The sequence below is a fragment of the Rhinoraja longicauda genome, chromosome 34, assembly GCF_053455715.1.
Source record: "Rhinoraja longicauda isolate Sanriku21f chromosome 34, sRhiLon1.1, whole genome shotgun sequence".
Classification (NCBI taxonomy): Eukaryota; Metazoa; Chordata; class Chondrichthyes; order Rajiformes; family Arhynchobatidae; genus Rhinoraja; species Rhinoraja longicauda.
Window position 1 is genome coordinate 4,979,867 of NC_135986.1, and position 16,448 is coordinate 4,996,314.

Below are 16,448 nucleotides of genomic sequence, written 5' to 3' on the forward strand. Positions count from 1 at the left end.
AGGCCTCAAATCAGCCCCACACACGGATGGTCAGACACATGGGGGGTGGCTCAGACACACGGGGTGCAACGCACGGGGAGGAAGGAGGCCTCACCTCAGCCCCACACACGGAGGGTCAGACACACGGGGTGGGGGGGTCAGACACACGGGGGCAACGCACGGGGGGGGGGGGGGCAGACGCACATTAGCCCAACACACATGGGGAGGTTCAGACCGCACGGGGGGGGGGGAGGCAACATACGGGGGGCAACGCACAGGGGAGCGGGGTTGGTCAGTCACACTGGGGCAAGGCAGCCTCACATTTACCCACAGCTTGGGCCGGATAGGGTAGGGCTGGGCTGGGCTGGGTAGAGTTGGGCAGGATTGACATAGGCAGGGTTGGACGTGGTAGCGATTTGGGCAGAGTTGAGTTGGACGTTGTTGGGATGGGCAGAGTTGGGTTGGGCAGAGTTGGGTTGGACGTTGTTGGGATGGGCAGAGTTGGGTTGGGTAGAGTTGGGTTGGCAGAGTTGAGTGTTTGACGTTGTTGGGTTGGGTTGGGCAGGGTTGGGTTGGGTAGAGTTGGGTTGGGCAGAGTTGGGTTGGGTAGAGTTGAGTCGGACATTGTTGGGTTGGGTTGGGCAGAGTTGAGTTAGACGTTGTTTGAGTTGGGCTTTGTTGGGTTGAGCAAAGTTGCGTTGGGTAGAGTTGGGTTGGAAGTTGTTGGGTTGGGTTGGGCAGAGTTGGGTTGGGCAGAGTTGGGTGGAAGTTGTTGGGTTGGGTTGGGCAGAGTTGGGTTGGGCAGAGTTGGGTTGGAAGTTGTTGGGTTGGGTTGGGCAGAGTTGGGTTGGGCAGAGTTAGGTTGGGCAGAGTTGGGTTGGGCAGAGTTGGGTTTGGAAGTTGTTGGTTGGGTTGGGCAGAGTTGGGTTGGCAGAGTTGGGTTGGAAGTTGTTGGGTTGGGTTGGGCAGAGTTGGGTTGGACGTTGTGAGGAATGTGGACATCTCGATGCCCACACCCTACACCATGCCCACATTCTACAACATGCCCACATTCCGAGCTCCATGCCCACATCCCACATCTCCATGCCCACTTTCCCAGACCCATGCCAACATTCCCAAGCTCCGTTTCCATTTTCTCGATCCATACCCTCACCCTCAGCTCCACGCCTACATTCCCAGCACCTGCCACATCCCCATACATCCCCACATCCCACACCTCCATGTCTACATGCCCACATTCTCCTGCCTTCTCCCCCACAACCCCTGACACCCGCACTAATCAAGAATCTATCTATCTCTGCCTTAAATACATCCACTGACTTGTGGCCCTCCACAGCCGTCTGTGGCAAAGAATCCCACAGATTCACCGCCCTCTGACTGAAGAAATTCCCCCTCATCTCCTTCCTAAAAGAACATGATCAGCCATGATCACAATGAATGGCGGTGGTGACTTGAAGGGCCAAATGGCCTCCTCCTGCACTATTTTCTATGTTTCTATGTAACGCCCTTTAATTCTGGGGCTGTGCCCTCTGGTCCTGGACTCTCCCACTAGTGGAAAATCTCCGCATCCACTCTGTCCAGGCCTATAACTGTTCACATTGTGGCACGTTGTGAATTGCCCTCACCTGTAGCTTCTGTTGGAGTTGTCTGGATTGCCGTGGGTGGAGTAGTTTTAAACCATCGCTGGTGCAGTTGAGGCAAGCGTTGATTCTGCAGACGTTACCGTCCCTAATTCCGGAGTCGTTACGGCCCCTGAGAATGGAGTTGTTACAGAACCCCGAGTCCGGAATCATTACAGTCCTGGAGTCCTCAGTCGTTACTGTCACTGATTCTGGAGTCGTTACATTCCCTGATTCTGCCGTGATTGCACTCCTGGTTATATCAGTCGTTATAGCCCCTGGATCTGGAGATGTTGCATTCCCTGGTTCCCGAGTCGTTCTAGCCCCTGGATCTGTAGTTCCATCTGCTGATTCTGGAGCTGTTACACTCCCTGGTTCCTGAGTTGTTACACTCCCTGGTTCCTGAGTTATTACACTCCCTGGTTCCTGAGTTGTTATGGCCCCTGGTTTCCTGAGTTGTTACAGTCTCTGGTTCCTGAGTTATTACGGCCCCTGGTTCCTGAGTTGTTACAGTACCTGGCTCCTGATTTGTTACAGTCTCTGGTTCTTGAGTTGTTATAGTCTCTGGTTCTCGAGTTATTACATTCCCAGATTCTGGAGTTGTGTTTTCCGTCGTTCTGACTGTTGTAAATCCCGCTGTCGTGTGTCCTGTGCTGTTGTGCAGTGGAGTGCTGGATGAAGTTGGGGATTGTGTGGTAATATTTGCAAGATCTATCAGAGAGAAACAAAAGCGAGTCATAAGCAATAGGAGTAGAATTAGGCCATTCGGCCCTTCGAGCCTGTACGCACCGCCATTCAATGTGATCATGGCTGATCATTCTCAATCAGTACCCCCGTTCCTGCCTTCTCCCCATACCCCCTGACTCCGCTATCCTTAAGGGCTTTATCTAGCTCTCTCTTGAATGCATTGAGAGAATTGGCCTCCAATTCAATCATGGCTGATCTATCTCTCCCTCCCAACCCCATTCTCCTGCCATCTCCCCCGTAACCCCTGACACCCGCACTGATCAAAAATCTATCTATCTCTGCCTTAAAAATATCCCCTGACTTGGTCTGTAGACTGACCATTATTCACCAAATGTCTTATTTGGTTTAGTTTAGTTTAGAGACACAGCGCGGAAACAGGCCCTTCGGCCCACCGGGGTCCGCGCCAACCAGCGATTCCCGCACACTAAAGGAATCAAGGGATGTGGGGGAGAAAGCAGGAACGGGGTACTGATTGTGGATGATCCGCCATGATCGTGTTGAATGGCGGTGCAGACCCGGTGGGCCGAAGGGCCTGTTTCCGTGCTGTATCTCTAAACTAATCTAAACTACACCATCCCATCATAGCTTGGGATGGTGTAGCCCAGGAGCAAACCCGACTGTGATGTTTTCAAGAGAGAGTTAGATTTAGCTCCTAAGGTTAACGGGGTCAGGGGGTTAGGTGGAGAAGGCAGGAACGGGGTACTGATTGAGAATGATCAGCCGTGATCACATTGAATGGCGGGTGCTGGCTCGAAGGGCCGAATGGCCTCCTCCTGCACCTATGTTTCTATGTTTCTGCGGCGTTTCTTTGTTGCACCGTGCGTGAGCGTGGGACGTGACGTGCGTGCGGTTCCGATTTCACTTACACGAGCAGTGGCCACTGATCACAGCGATGTTGTCCAAACCGATGTCCCCTTGCTCCGTCACGCCACGCTCAGCCTCGAAGATCACCTGACAGCGGAAAGAAAGGGAATTGTAAACGGTCCTTATGAATGAGTGAGTGAATGAGTGAATGAATGAATGAGTGAGTGAGTGAATGAATGAATGAGTGAATGAATGAATGAATGAATGAGTGAGTGAATGAATGAATGAATGAGTGAATGAATGAATGAATGAATGAGTGAATGAATTAATGAATGAATGAGTGAATGAATGAATGAATGAATGAATGAGTGAATGAGTGAGTGAATGAATGAGTGAATGAATGAGTGAATGAGTGAATGAATGAATGAATGAGTGAATGAATGAATGAATGAATGAATGAATGAGTGAATGAATGAATGAATGAGTGAAGTGAATGAATGAATGAGTGAGTGAGTGAATGAATGAATGAGTGAATGAATGAATGAATGAATGAGTGAATGAATGAGTGAATGAATGAATGAATGAATGAATGAATGAATGAGTGAGTGAGTGAATGAATGAGTGAATGAATGAGTGAATGAGTGAGTGAGTGAATGAATGAATGAATGAATGAATGAATGAATGAATGAATGAATGAGTGAATGAGTGAGTGAGTGAATGAATGAGTGAACGAATGAATGAGTGAATGAATGAGTGAGGTGAATGAATGAATGAATGAATGAATGAATGAATGAATGAATGAATGAGAGAATGAATGAATGAGTGAGTGAGTGAATGAATGAATGAATGAATGAATGAATGAATGAATGAATGAATGAATAAATGAATAAATGAGTGAGTGAGTGAGTGAGTGAGTGAATGAATGAATGAGTGAATGAGCGAATATAGAAGTTGGGATGTAATGTTAAAATTGTACAGGGCATTGGTGAGGCCGAATCTGGAGTATGGTGTGCAGTTCTGGTCGCTAAATTATAGGAAGGATGTCGACAAATGGAGAGGGTGCAGAGGAGATTTACTAGAATGTTGCCTGTGTTTCAGCACTTAAGCTACAGAGAGAGGTTGAACAGGTTGGGTCTTTATTCTTTGGCGCGTAGAAGGTTGAGGAGGAACTTGATAGGAGGTTTTTTAAATTTTAAGAGGGACGGACAGAGTTGACGTGGGTAGGCTTTTCCCCTTGAGAGTGGGGAAGATTCCAACAAGGGGACATAACTTTAGAATTGAGGGACAAAGTTGTAGGGGTAACATGAGGGGTAACTTCTTTACTCAGAGGGTGGTGGCTGTATGGAATGGGCTTCCGGTGGAAGTGGTGGAGGCAGGCTCGATTTTATTATTTAAGAGTAAATTGGATAGGTGTATGGATGGGAGGGGATTGGAGGGTTATGGTCTGAGAGCAGGTAGATGGGACTAGGTCGGAGAGAGTGGTCGGTGTGGACTGGTAGGGCCGAACGGGCCTGTTTCCGTGCTGTAGTTGTTATATGAATTAATGAGTGAGTGAATGAATGAATGAGTGAATGAATGAATGAGGTGAATGAATGAATGAATGAATGAATGGGGAGAACGCACAAACTCCGTGCAGACAGCGCCCGTGGTTGGGATCGAACCCGGGTCTCCGGCGGCAGTGAAGAAAGCCAATGGAATGTTGGCCTTCATAACAAGAGGAGTTGAGTATAGGAGCAAAGAGGTCCTTCTACAGTTGTACAGGGCCCTAGTGAGACCGCACCTGGAGTACTGTGTGCAGTTTTGGTCTCCAAATTTGAGGAAGGATATTCTTGCTATGGAGGGGACGTGCAGCGTAGGTTCACTAGGTTTAATTCCCGGAATGGCGGGGACTGTCGTATGTTGAAAGGCTGGAGCGATTGGGCTTGTATACACTGGATTTTAGAAGGATGAGGGGGGATCTTATTGAATCATATAAGATAATTAGGGGATTGGACACATTAGAGGCAGGAAACATGTTCCCAATGTTGGGGGAGTCCAGAACAAGGGGGCCCACAGTTTAAGAATAAGGGTCGGTCGGCCCATTTAGAACGGAGATGAGGAGGAACTTTTTCAGTCAGAGAGTGGTGAAGGTGTGGAATTTCTCTGCCTCAGAAGGCAGTGGAGGCCAGTTCGTTGGATGCTTTCAAGAGAGAGCTGGATAGAGCTCTTAAGGATGGCGGAGTGGGAGGGGGGGTAATTGGGGGAGAAGGCAGGAACGGGGGTACTGATTGAGAGTGATCAGACCATGATCGCATTGAATGGGCGGTGCTGGCTCGAAGGGCTGAATGGCCCTCCTCCTGCAACCTATTGTCTATTGTCTATTGTCTATTGTCGTGAGGGCAGCAGCTTCTACCCACTGCTCCAACAGTTTAAACAGATGTCCAGAAACATAATTATCATTATAATCACCAGCAAAAAATGCTTCGACTGTATATTGTTGGGATGCTTCAATCTAAAGGGCCTGTCCCACAAAGGTGGTTTTAAGGCGACTGCCGGTGACTAGGGTTGTCGCCGAATGTTCGTCGGGGTACTGATTGAGAATGGTCAGCCATGACCACAATTGAATGGCGGTGCGTACAGGCTCGAAGGGCCGAACGGCCTCCTCCTGCACCTATTGTCTATTGGGTGTTAACACTTTGGCCCCACTTCAGAAGGGAAGTGTGAGGCGGGCAGATGCAGTTTAATGTGGACTAGACCAAATGGACCCGTTGGGCCCAAACTTCTCCTGCATTGGAGCAGCACTAGTGGGAGAGTCTAGGACCAGAGGGCACAGCCTCAGAATTAAAGGACGTCCCTTTAGAAAGGAGTTTAAATGGAATTTCTTCAGTCAGAGGGCGGTGAATCTGTGGGATTCTTTGCCACAGATGGCTGTGGAGGTCATCTCCAAAACCGCCCTCTGTCGATGAGGGGAGGGGAGGGGAGGAGAGGGGGAGGGGGAGGGGGGGGGAGAGGAGAGGAGGGGAGAGGAGGGGAGGGGAGGGAGAGGAGAGGAGAGGAGAGGAGAGGAGAGGAGAGGGGAGGGGAGGGGATTTGTGGATGTTTTTTGAGGCAGAGATAGATAGATTCTTGATCAGTGCGGGTGTCAGGGGTTGTGGGGAGAAGGCAGGAGAATGCGGTTGGGAGGGAGAGATGGATTAGCCGTGATTGAATGGCGGAGTGGACTCGATGGGCCGAATGGCCTAATTCTGCTCTTATCACTGATGAACGGTTTGCAATATAGATCAGGCTTGGTTTAATTACTGGACAGAAAGACAGACACAAAGTGCTGGAGTAACTCAGCGGGACAGGCAGCATCTCTGGAGAGAAGGAATGGGTGACGTTTCGGTTCAAGACCCTTCTTCAGAAGAAGGATCTTGACCCGAAACGTCACCTCGATTCCCCTACTCTGGGCAAGAGGACTCTGTGCGTCTACCCGATCTAGGACATTAATTGCTGGACAAGTCTGTTCACTTAACTCCCCTCCCCCTTCCTCTTCCTCCCTCTCCTCTCCTCCCCTCCCCTCACCTCCCCTCCCCTCCCCCTCTCCTCCTCTCCCCTCCCCTCCGCTCTGCTCCGCTCCCCTCTCCTCCTCTCCCCTCCTCTCCCCCTCCCCTCTCCTCCTCTCCCCTCCCCTCCCCTCCCGCTCTGCTCCCCTCCCCCTCCCCTCCCCCTCCCCTCTCCTCCCCTCCCCTCCTCTCCCCTCCCCTCTCCTCCTCTCCCCTCCCCTCCCCTCCGCTCTGCTCCGCTCCCCTCCCTTCCTCTCTCCTCTCCTCCCCTCCCCTCCCCTCTCCTCCCCTCCCCTCCCCTCCCTCCCCTCCCCTCCTCTCCCCTCCTCTCCTCTCCTCTCCTCTCCTCTCCCCCCCTCCCCTCCCCTCCCCATCCCCTCCCCTCATCGACAGAGGTCGGTTTTGGAGATGTCAGTGGCTCAGATCCCTGGCACATCTTTCTCTCTTTACTTCAGTTGGGCTAACGAGCTTCCTGCTCATTAACGTAGATTAATGAGACTCTGGGATCTTGGGCCTGATGTGATCATTAGTCGAAAGATCCAGGAAAAACTTGGCCATGTAGGTCAGTTTCAATCCTCACCATTGCACGTCGTGTTCCGTTAGAAGAGAATTAAGCCAGCTTTGCATTTTCTGCAGCCTTTCAGTTTAGTTTAGTTTAGAGATACAGCGCGGAAACAGGCCATTCGGCCCACCCAGCCTGCAGCGGTGGAGCTGCTGCCTCTAGGGGTTGCCAACTGTCCCCGTATAAGCCGGGACAATCCCCGTATTTTGGGCTAAACTGGTTTGTCCCGTACGGGACCGCCCTTGTCCCGTATTAGGTCCGAGCAGCGCTGTAGGCCCGGACGCTGTAGGCCCGGACGCTTGTAGGCCCGGACACTGTAGGCCCGGACACTGTAGGCCCGGACACTGTAGGCCCGGACACTGTAGGCCCGGATACTGTAGGCCCGGACACTGTAGGCCCAGACACTGTAGGGCCCGGGAGCCGCTTTAGGCCTGGGCAGTGTAGGCCCAGACACAGTCGGCCCGGACACTGTAGGCCCGGCACTGTAGGTTTGGACACTGTAGGCCCGGACAGTGTAGGGCCGGACATTGTAGGCCCGGACACTGTACGCCCGGACAGTGTAGGTCCGGACATTGTAGGCCCAGACAGTGTAGGCCCCGGACAGTGTAGACCCGGACACTGTAGGCCCAGACACTGTAGGCCTAGAGGCCCGGGCGCAGCCTAACGGATGTTGCATAGCAACCCGCCTCCCGGCCCGGGCGGCCCGCCATTGGTGGAGCGGGCGCACGTGGCCCGCTGGCTGGGTGAGGTCACGTGGGGCGCGGGGCGGTGACGTCACCATTTCGTCCCTTATTTGGGGGTGAGGACGTTGGCCACCCCCAGCGGCCTCGCAGCGCCAGAGACCCGGGTTCGATCCCGACTAGGGGCCGGAGTTTGGAGTCGGTCCTTACCTGGGTGATGTTGTCCGCGCCGTGGGTGGGGGCTGGCACGGTGACTTGGCCCACCAGCCAGGCGTGGCTCTGGGGCAGGGTCCGATTCCACAACGGGACGTCCCGCGGCCCTCCGCCCGCCAGCACCCTGAGCGTCGCCCCGTCCGCCGCCGGCCCGTACATGTGGTAGGAGAACTCCACGCACACCGCCCCCCTCAGGTCGAGCGGGGGACTGGAGAGCCGGATGGACTGCCCCTGCATCAGGTTACTGGCCTCCAGGTAGATGTAGTGGCCTGTTGGAGAGACCGAGTAGCCACGGTGAGATTGGTAGCCCCTCACCGCTTCCCCTCCCCCCCTCACCCGCCAAACCCCCAAGAAGGGCCTCGCCTAGGGATGCCAACTGTCCCGTATTAGCTGGGACATCCGTATTTTGGGGCTAAATTGTCTTGTCCCGTACGGGACCGCCCTTGTCCCGTATTAGGCCCCGGGGGGCGTTGATTATGGTAATGATCATGGCCTGATCATTCTCAATCAGTACCCCGTTCCTGCCTTCTCCCCGTACCCCCTGACTCCGCTATCCTTAAGAGCTCTATCCAGCTCTCTCTTGAATGCATTCAGAGAATTGGCCTCCACTGCCTTCTGAGGCAGAGAACTCCACAGATTCACAATTCTCTGACTGAAAAAGGTTTTTTCCTCATCTCCGTTCTAAATGGCCTACCCCTTATTCTTAAACTGTGTGTGGCCCCTGGTTCTGGACTCCCCCCCAACATTGGGAACATGTTTCCTGCCTCTAACGTGTCCAACCCCTTAATAATCTTATACGTTTCGATAAGATCCCCTCTCATCCTTCTAAATTCCAGTGTATACAAGCCTAGCCGCTCCAGTCTTTCAACATACGACCGTCCCGCCATTCCGGGAATTAAACTGGTGAACCTACGCTGCACGCCCTCAATAGCAAGAATATCCTTCCTCAAATTTGGAGACCAAAACTGCACACAGTACTCCAGGTGCGGTCTCGCTAGGGCCCTGTACAACTGCACACAGTACTCCAGGTGCGGTCTCACTAGGGCCCTGTACAACTGCAGAAGGACCTCTTTGCTCCTATAGTCAACTCCTCTTGTTATGAAGGCCAACATTCCATTGGCTTTCTTCACTGCCTGCTGTACCTGCATGCTTCCTTTCAGTGACTGATGCACTAGGACACCCAGATCTCGTTGTACGTCCGCTTTTCCTAATTTGACACCATTCAGATAATACTCTGCCTTCCTGTTCTTACCACCAAAGTGGATAACCTCACACTTATCCGCATTAAATTGCATCTGCCATGCATCCGCCCACTCACACAACCTGTCCAAGTCACCCTGCAACCTCGTAGCATCTTCCTCACAGTTCGCACTGCCACCCAGCTTTGTATCATCTGCAAATTTGCTAATGGTACTTTAAATCCCTTCATCCAAGTCGTTGATGCATATTGTAAATAGCTGCTGTCCCAGCACCGAGCCTTGCGGTACCCCACTAGTCACTGCCTGCCATTCTGAAAGGGGCCCGTTTATCCCCACTCTTTGCTTTCTGTCTGCCAACCAACGTTCTATCCATGTCGGTACCCTACCTCCAATACCACGCGCTCTAATTTTGCCCGGGCCCGGGTCTCCGGCGCGGCACGCGAGCGCTGTCAGGCAGCGGCTCGACCGCTGCGCCACCGTGTCTCGTGTTCTTACCCTCTCCGGTCTGGGTGCCCCACGGGGCAGGGGCATCTCGTGAGGGGCCGGTGCTGTGGGTGGGCGTGGCGCCCGCGGTCCTGACCCACTGCCCCCCATCGTCGCCACACCACTGGGCCCACTTGCAGAACGGCTGGGAGTCGTCGTTGAAGTCACACCGCGTGACGTAGTCTGAGTGAATGAATGAATAGACAATAGACAACAGACAATAGGTGCAGGAGGAGGCCATTCGGCCCTTCGAGCCTGTACGAACCGCCATTCAATGTGATCATGGCTGATCATTCTCAATCAGTACCCCGTTCCTGCCTTCTCCCCATACCCCCTGACTCCGCTATCCTTAAGAGCTCTATCCAGCTCTCTCTTGAATGCATTCAGAGAATGGGCCTCCACTGCCTTCTGAGGCAGAGAATTCCACAGATTCACAACTCTCTGACTGGAAAAGTTTTTCCTCATCTCCGTTCTAAATGGCCGACCCCTTATTCTTAATCTGTGTGTGGCCCCCTGGTTCTGGACTCCCCCCAACATCGGGAACATGTTTCCTGCCTCTAACGTGTCCAACCCCTTAATAATCTTATACGTTTCGATAAGATCTCTTAGAAACATAGAAACATAGAAAATAGGTGCAGGAGGAGGCCACTTGGCCCTTCGAGCCAGCACCGCCATTCAATGTGATCATGGCTGATCATCCACAATCAGTAACCCGTGCCTGCCTTCTCCCCATATCCCTTGATTCCACTCGCCCCTAGAGCTCTCTCTAATTTTCGTTTAAATTCATCCAGTGAATTGGCCTCCACTGCCTTCTGAGGCAGAGAATTCCACAGATTCACAACTCTCTGCGTGAAAAGGTTTCTTCTCATCTCCGTTCTAAATGGCCGACCCCTTATTCTTAAACTGACTCCGCTATCCTTAAGAGCTCTATCTAGCTCTCTCTTGAAATCATCCAGAGAATTGGCCTCCACTGCCTTCTGAGGCAGAGAATGTTCTGGACTCCCCCAACATTGGGAACATGTTTCCTGCCTCTAACGTGTCCAACCCCTTAATAATCGTATACGTTTCGATAAGATCTCCTCTAATGAATGAATGAATAAGTTTATTGAGTAGCGTAGGAAAATAACTGCAGATGCCGGTACAAATCGAAGGTATTTATTCACAAAATGCCGGAGTAACTCAGCAGGTCAGGCAGCATCTCAGGAGAAAAGGAATGGGTGACGTTTCGGGTCGAGACCCTTCTTCAGTCTGAAGGTATTTATTCACAAAATGCTGGAGTAACTCAGCAGCATCTCAGGAGAGAAGGAATGGGTGACGTTTCGGGTCGAGACCCTTCTTCAGACTGATGTCAGGGGGGCGGGACAAAGGAAGGTTTTAGGTGGAGACAGGAAGATAGAGGGAGATCTGGGAAGGAGGAGGGGACGGGAGGGACAGAGGAACTATCTAAAGTTGGAGAAGTCGATGTTCATACCGCTGGGCTGCAAGCTGCTCAGGCGAAATATGAGGTCAAACGCTGGCAGGTGGGACTAGTGTAGCTGGGACATTGTTGGCCGCTGTGGGCAAGTTGGGCCGAAGGGCCTGTTTCAACACTGTATCACTCTGTGACTTGTGTAGATGGGACATGTTGTCCAGTGTGGGCAAGTTAGGCCGAAGGGCCTGTTTCCACACTGTGTCACTCTACGACTAGTGTAGCTGGGACATGTTGGCCGGTGTGGGCAAGTTGGGCCGAAGGGCCTGTTTCCACACTGTATCAATCTGTGACTAGTGTAGATGGGACATGTTGGTCGGTGCGGGCAAGTTGGGCCGAAGGGCCTGTTTCCACACGGTCTATTAAACGCCACTCGGACCCTATCTAAAGATCCTTTGGTGCGTTTCTTCCGAAGACAAGAGTCAAGAGTGTTTAATTGTCATCTGACCCGATTAAATTTTCATTTCCTTCAGCTTGATAGGCCCGTAAACATAGTAACACACAGATAACATCTCAATTAGCAAGGGTGTCGACGGTTATAAGGAGGGCCGGGCGAATGGGGTTGGGAGGGAGAGATAGATCGGCCATGATTGAATGGCGGAGTAGACTCGATGGGCCGAATGGCCTGGTTCTGCTCCTATCACTTGTCAGCCATGGTCGATTGGCAGAACAGACTCGTATACGTTCCAATGAGCGTTTGACAGCGCTGGGGCCTGTACTCGGAGTTTCGAAGGACATAGAAACATAGAAAATAGGTGCAGGAGTAGGCCATTCGGCCCTTCGAGCCTGCACCGCCATTCAATATGATCATGGCTGATCATCCAACTCAGTATCCTGTACCTGCATTCTCTCCACACCCCTTGATTCCACTAGCCCCTAGAGCTCTATCTAACTCTCTCTGTGGCAGAGAATTCCACAAATTCACAACTCTCTGGGTGAAAAAGGTTCCTTCTCACCTCAGTATAAAATGGCCTCCCCTTTATTCTAAGACTGTGTGGCCCCTGGTTCTGGACTCGCCCAACATTGGGAACATTTTTCCTGCATCTAGCTTGTCCAGTCCTTTTGTAATTTTATACGTCTCTATAAGATCCCCTCTCATCCTTCTAAACTCCAGTGAATACAAGCCCAGTCTTTTCAATCCTTCCTCATACGACAGTCCCGCCATCCCAGGGATCAATCTCGTGAACCTACGCTGCACTGCCTCAATTACAAGGACTTCCTTCCTCAAATTAGGAGACCAAAACTGCACACAGTAATCCAGGTGCGGTCTCACTAGGGCCCTGTACAACTGCACACAGTACTCCAGGTGCGGTCTCACTAGGGCCCTGTACAACTGTAGAAGGACCTCTTTGCTCCTATACTCAACTCCTCTTGTTATGAAGGCCAACATTCCATTGGCTTTCTTCACTGCCTGCTGTACCTGCATGCTTCCTTTCAGTGACTGATGCACTAGGACACCCAGATCACGTTGTACGTCTTTGATTCTGCAAGACCCAGAAGTGGATGTTGCTGGGTGCATTGGAGCCGGGTTAGGAGGCGGCTAGAAGGTGCCCAAATGGGCCGAATGGCCTGGAACGCTCAGGGGGAAAACACGAGTGAAGGAACAGTACCTTTTCCGGGCTCTGAAGTCCTACGTTGCGGATGTGGTGAGACGCTGTGGGAACAGAAACAAGGAGAAAAAAGGTTAGTGGATTCATCATCTGAGAAGGGGAAATCGAGGACAAGAGGACACAGGTTCAAGGTGAAGGGGAAAAGATTTAATAGGAATCTGAGGGGTAACTTTTTCACACAGAGGGTGGTGGGTGTATGGAACGAGCTGCCGGAGGAGGTAGTTGAGGCTGGGTTTAAGAAACAGTTAGACAGGTACATGGATAGGACGGGTTTGGAGGGATATGGGCCAAACGCGGGCAGGTGGGACTAGTGTAGCTGGGACATGTTGGCCAGTGTGGGCGAGTTGGGCAGAAGGCCCTGTTTCCACACTGTGTCACTCTATGACTAGTGTAGGTTGGACATGTTGGTCAGTGTGGGCGAGTTGGGCAGAAGGCCCTGTTTCCACACTGTGTCACTCTATGACTAGTGTAGGTGGGGCATGTTGGCCAATGTGGGCAAGTTGAGGAGGTAGTTGAGGCTGGGACTATCCCAACGTTTAAGAAACAGTTAGACAGGTACATGGATAGGACAGGTTTGGAGGGATATGGGCCAAACGCGGGCAGGTGGGACTAGTGTAGCTGGGACATGTTGGCCGGTGTGGGCAAGTTGGGCCGAAGGGCCTGTTTCCACACTGTATCACTATGACTAGTGTAGATGGGGCATGTTGGCCGGTGTGGGCGAGTTGGGCCGAAGGGCCTGTTTCCACACTATGTCACTCTATGACTAGAGTAGCTGGGACATGTTGGCCAATGTGGGCAAGTTGAGGAGGTAGTTGAGGCTGGGATTATCCCAACTTTTAAGAAAGAGTTAGACAGGTACATGAATAGGACGGGTTTGGAGGGATATGGGCCAAACGCGAGCAGGTGGGACTAGTGTAGCTGGGACATGTAGGCCGGTGTGGGCAAGTTGGGCCGAAGGGCCTGTTTCCACACTGTATCACTCTATGACTGGTGTAGCTGGAACATGTTGGCCAATGTGGGCAAGTTGAGGAGGTAGTTGAGGCTGGGATTATCCCAAAGTTTAAGAAACAGTTAGACAGGTACATGGATAGGACGGGTTTGGAGGGATATGGGCCAAACGCGGGCAGATGGGACTAGTGTAGCTGGGACATGTTGGCCAATGTGGGCAAGTTGAGGAGGTAGTTGAGGCTGGGACTTACCCAACGTTTAAGAAACAGTTAGACAGGTACATGGATAGGGCGGGTTTGGAAGGATATGGGCCTACGACTCCATGACTAACCATAATGTGCATCGGCAAAATGTGCAGGAAGGAACTGCAGGTGCTGGTTTAAATCGAAGGTAGACACAAAAAACGCTGGAGTAACTCAGGCAGCATCGCTGGAGAGAAGGAATGGGTGACGTTTCGGGTCGAGGCCCTTCCTCAGATCGAGAGTCAACTCTGACAATGGAGGAGGCCCAGGACAGAAAGGTCAGTGTGGGAGTGGGAGGGGAAGTTAAAGTGTGCTGCTGAGTTACTCCAGCACTTTGTGTCTGTCCTAAAGTCACAGCGTGGAAACAGGCCCTTCGGCCCAACTTGCCCACACCAGCCAACATGTCCCAGCTACACTAGTCATAGAGTGATACAGTGTGGAAACAGGCCCTTCGGCCCAACTTGCCCACACCGGCCAACGTGTCCCACCTACACCAGTCCCACCTGCCCGCGTTTGGCCCACATCCCTCCAAACCCGTCCTATCCATGTACCTGTCCAGCTGTTTCTTAAACGTTGGGATAGTCCCAGCCTCAACTACCTCCTCCGGCAGCTCGTTCCGTACACCCACCACCCTCTGTGTGGAAAAGTTACCCCTTAATTTGGAAACTTTGATAGCTTCGTTGAACAGCGGAACAGTGGCGCAGCGGTAGAGTTGCTACCTCACAGCGCCAGAGACCCGGGTTCCATCCCGATCAATGAGTTGGCACGTTCTCCCCGTGACCTGCGTGGGTTTTCTCCGGGCGCTCCGGTTTCCTCCCACACTCCAAAGACGTGCGGGTTTGTAGGTGAATTGGCTTCGGTAAAGATTGTAAATTGTCCCTAGTGTGTGTGGGATAGTGTTAGTGTGCGGGGATCGCTGGTCGGCGCGGACCCGATGGGCTGAAGGGCCTGTTTTCGCGCTGTATCTCTGACATCGCTGGTGCGGCTCGGCCGCTGGACTTAACAGTGCCCGGGCCGCGGGGCCTAACATCGCGCGGCTCGGTCGCGGGACTTTTCATCGCAGGTGCGGCTCGGCCGCGGGACTTAGCTGCGAACGGCTCGGTCGCGGGGCCTTCCATCGCCCGGCTCGGCCGCGAGACGTCTCAGCGCCCGGTGCGACTCGGCCGCGGGGACTTCCATCCCCTTGCGGGGACTGTGCGGGTCGGTCGGGGACGAGCTGTCTGTCCGTGGGCGTGGGGAAGAGAGTGGAAGTTTTGTTGCCTCCATCACAGTGAGGGGGTGTTTGGAGTCACTGTGATGGACGTTTGTGTTGGGGTCATGTGTCTTGTGTTCTTTTTTGTGTGTGACTGCTATGTAGTTTCGTTCGGTACCTTGGTACCGAATGACAAATAAAGCTCTGTTGTTGTTGAACTGTTGAACTAAACTGGAGAAAAAGGTGCATAGTTCACTGAATATCCAAACAAAACCGTGATTAAAGGTTTATATAACACAAGGAAATAGATTCAAGGAACGTGGCCGAATAGTTTTTCGATGTGCCGTTGTTTTATGGGTTTATAGAAGGTAATTGGGGATCAGATTAGATAGGGGAAATTCAGAACATTTGACCAGGGGGTCAAAGACTGACTGTGGTGAACATATCATATCATATCATATCATATATATACAGCCGGAAACAGGCCTTTTCGGCCCACCAAGTCCGTGCCGCCCAGCGATCCCCGTACATTAACACTATCCTACACCCACTAGGGACAATTTTTACATTTACCCAGCCAATTAACCTACATACCTGTACGTCTTTGCAGTGTGGGAGGAAACCGAAGATCTCGGAGAAAACCCACGCAGGTCACGGGGAGAACGTACAAACTCCTTACAGTGCAGCACCCGTAGTCAGGATTGAACCTGAGTCTCCGGCGCTGCATTCGCTGTAAAGCAGCAACTCTACCGCTGCGCTACCGTGCCGCCCTAGAACATCAGACAGTGTAGATTGTTGTCACGTGTACCGAGGTACAGTGAGAAGCTTCAGTCGCGCGCTAACCAGCCGTAGGAAAGACCGTGCGTGATTACAATCGAGCCGTCCACAGTGTATAGTTCAAGGTAAAAGTCATAAGGTCCTAAGCGATAGGAGCAGAATTAGGCGTAGAATCAAGTCCACTCCGCCATTCAATCACGGCTGATCTATCTCTCCCTCCCAACCCCATTCTCCTGCCTTCTCCCCGTCACCCCTGACACCCGCACTAATCAAGAATCTATCTGTCTCTGCCTTAAAAACATCCACTGACTTGTGGCCTCCACAGCCGTCTGTGGCAAAGAATCCCACAGATTCACCACCCTCTGACTGAAGAAATTCCTCCTCATCTCCTTCCTAAAAGG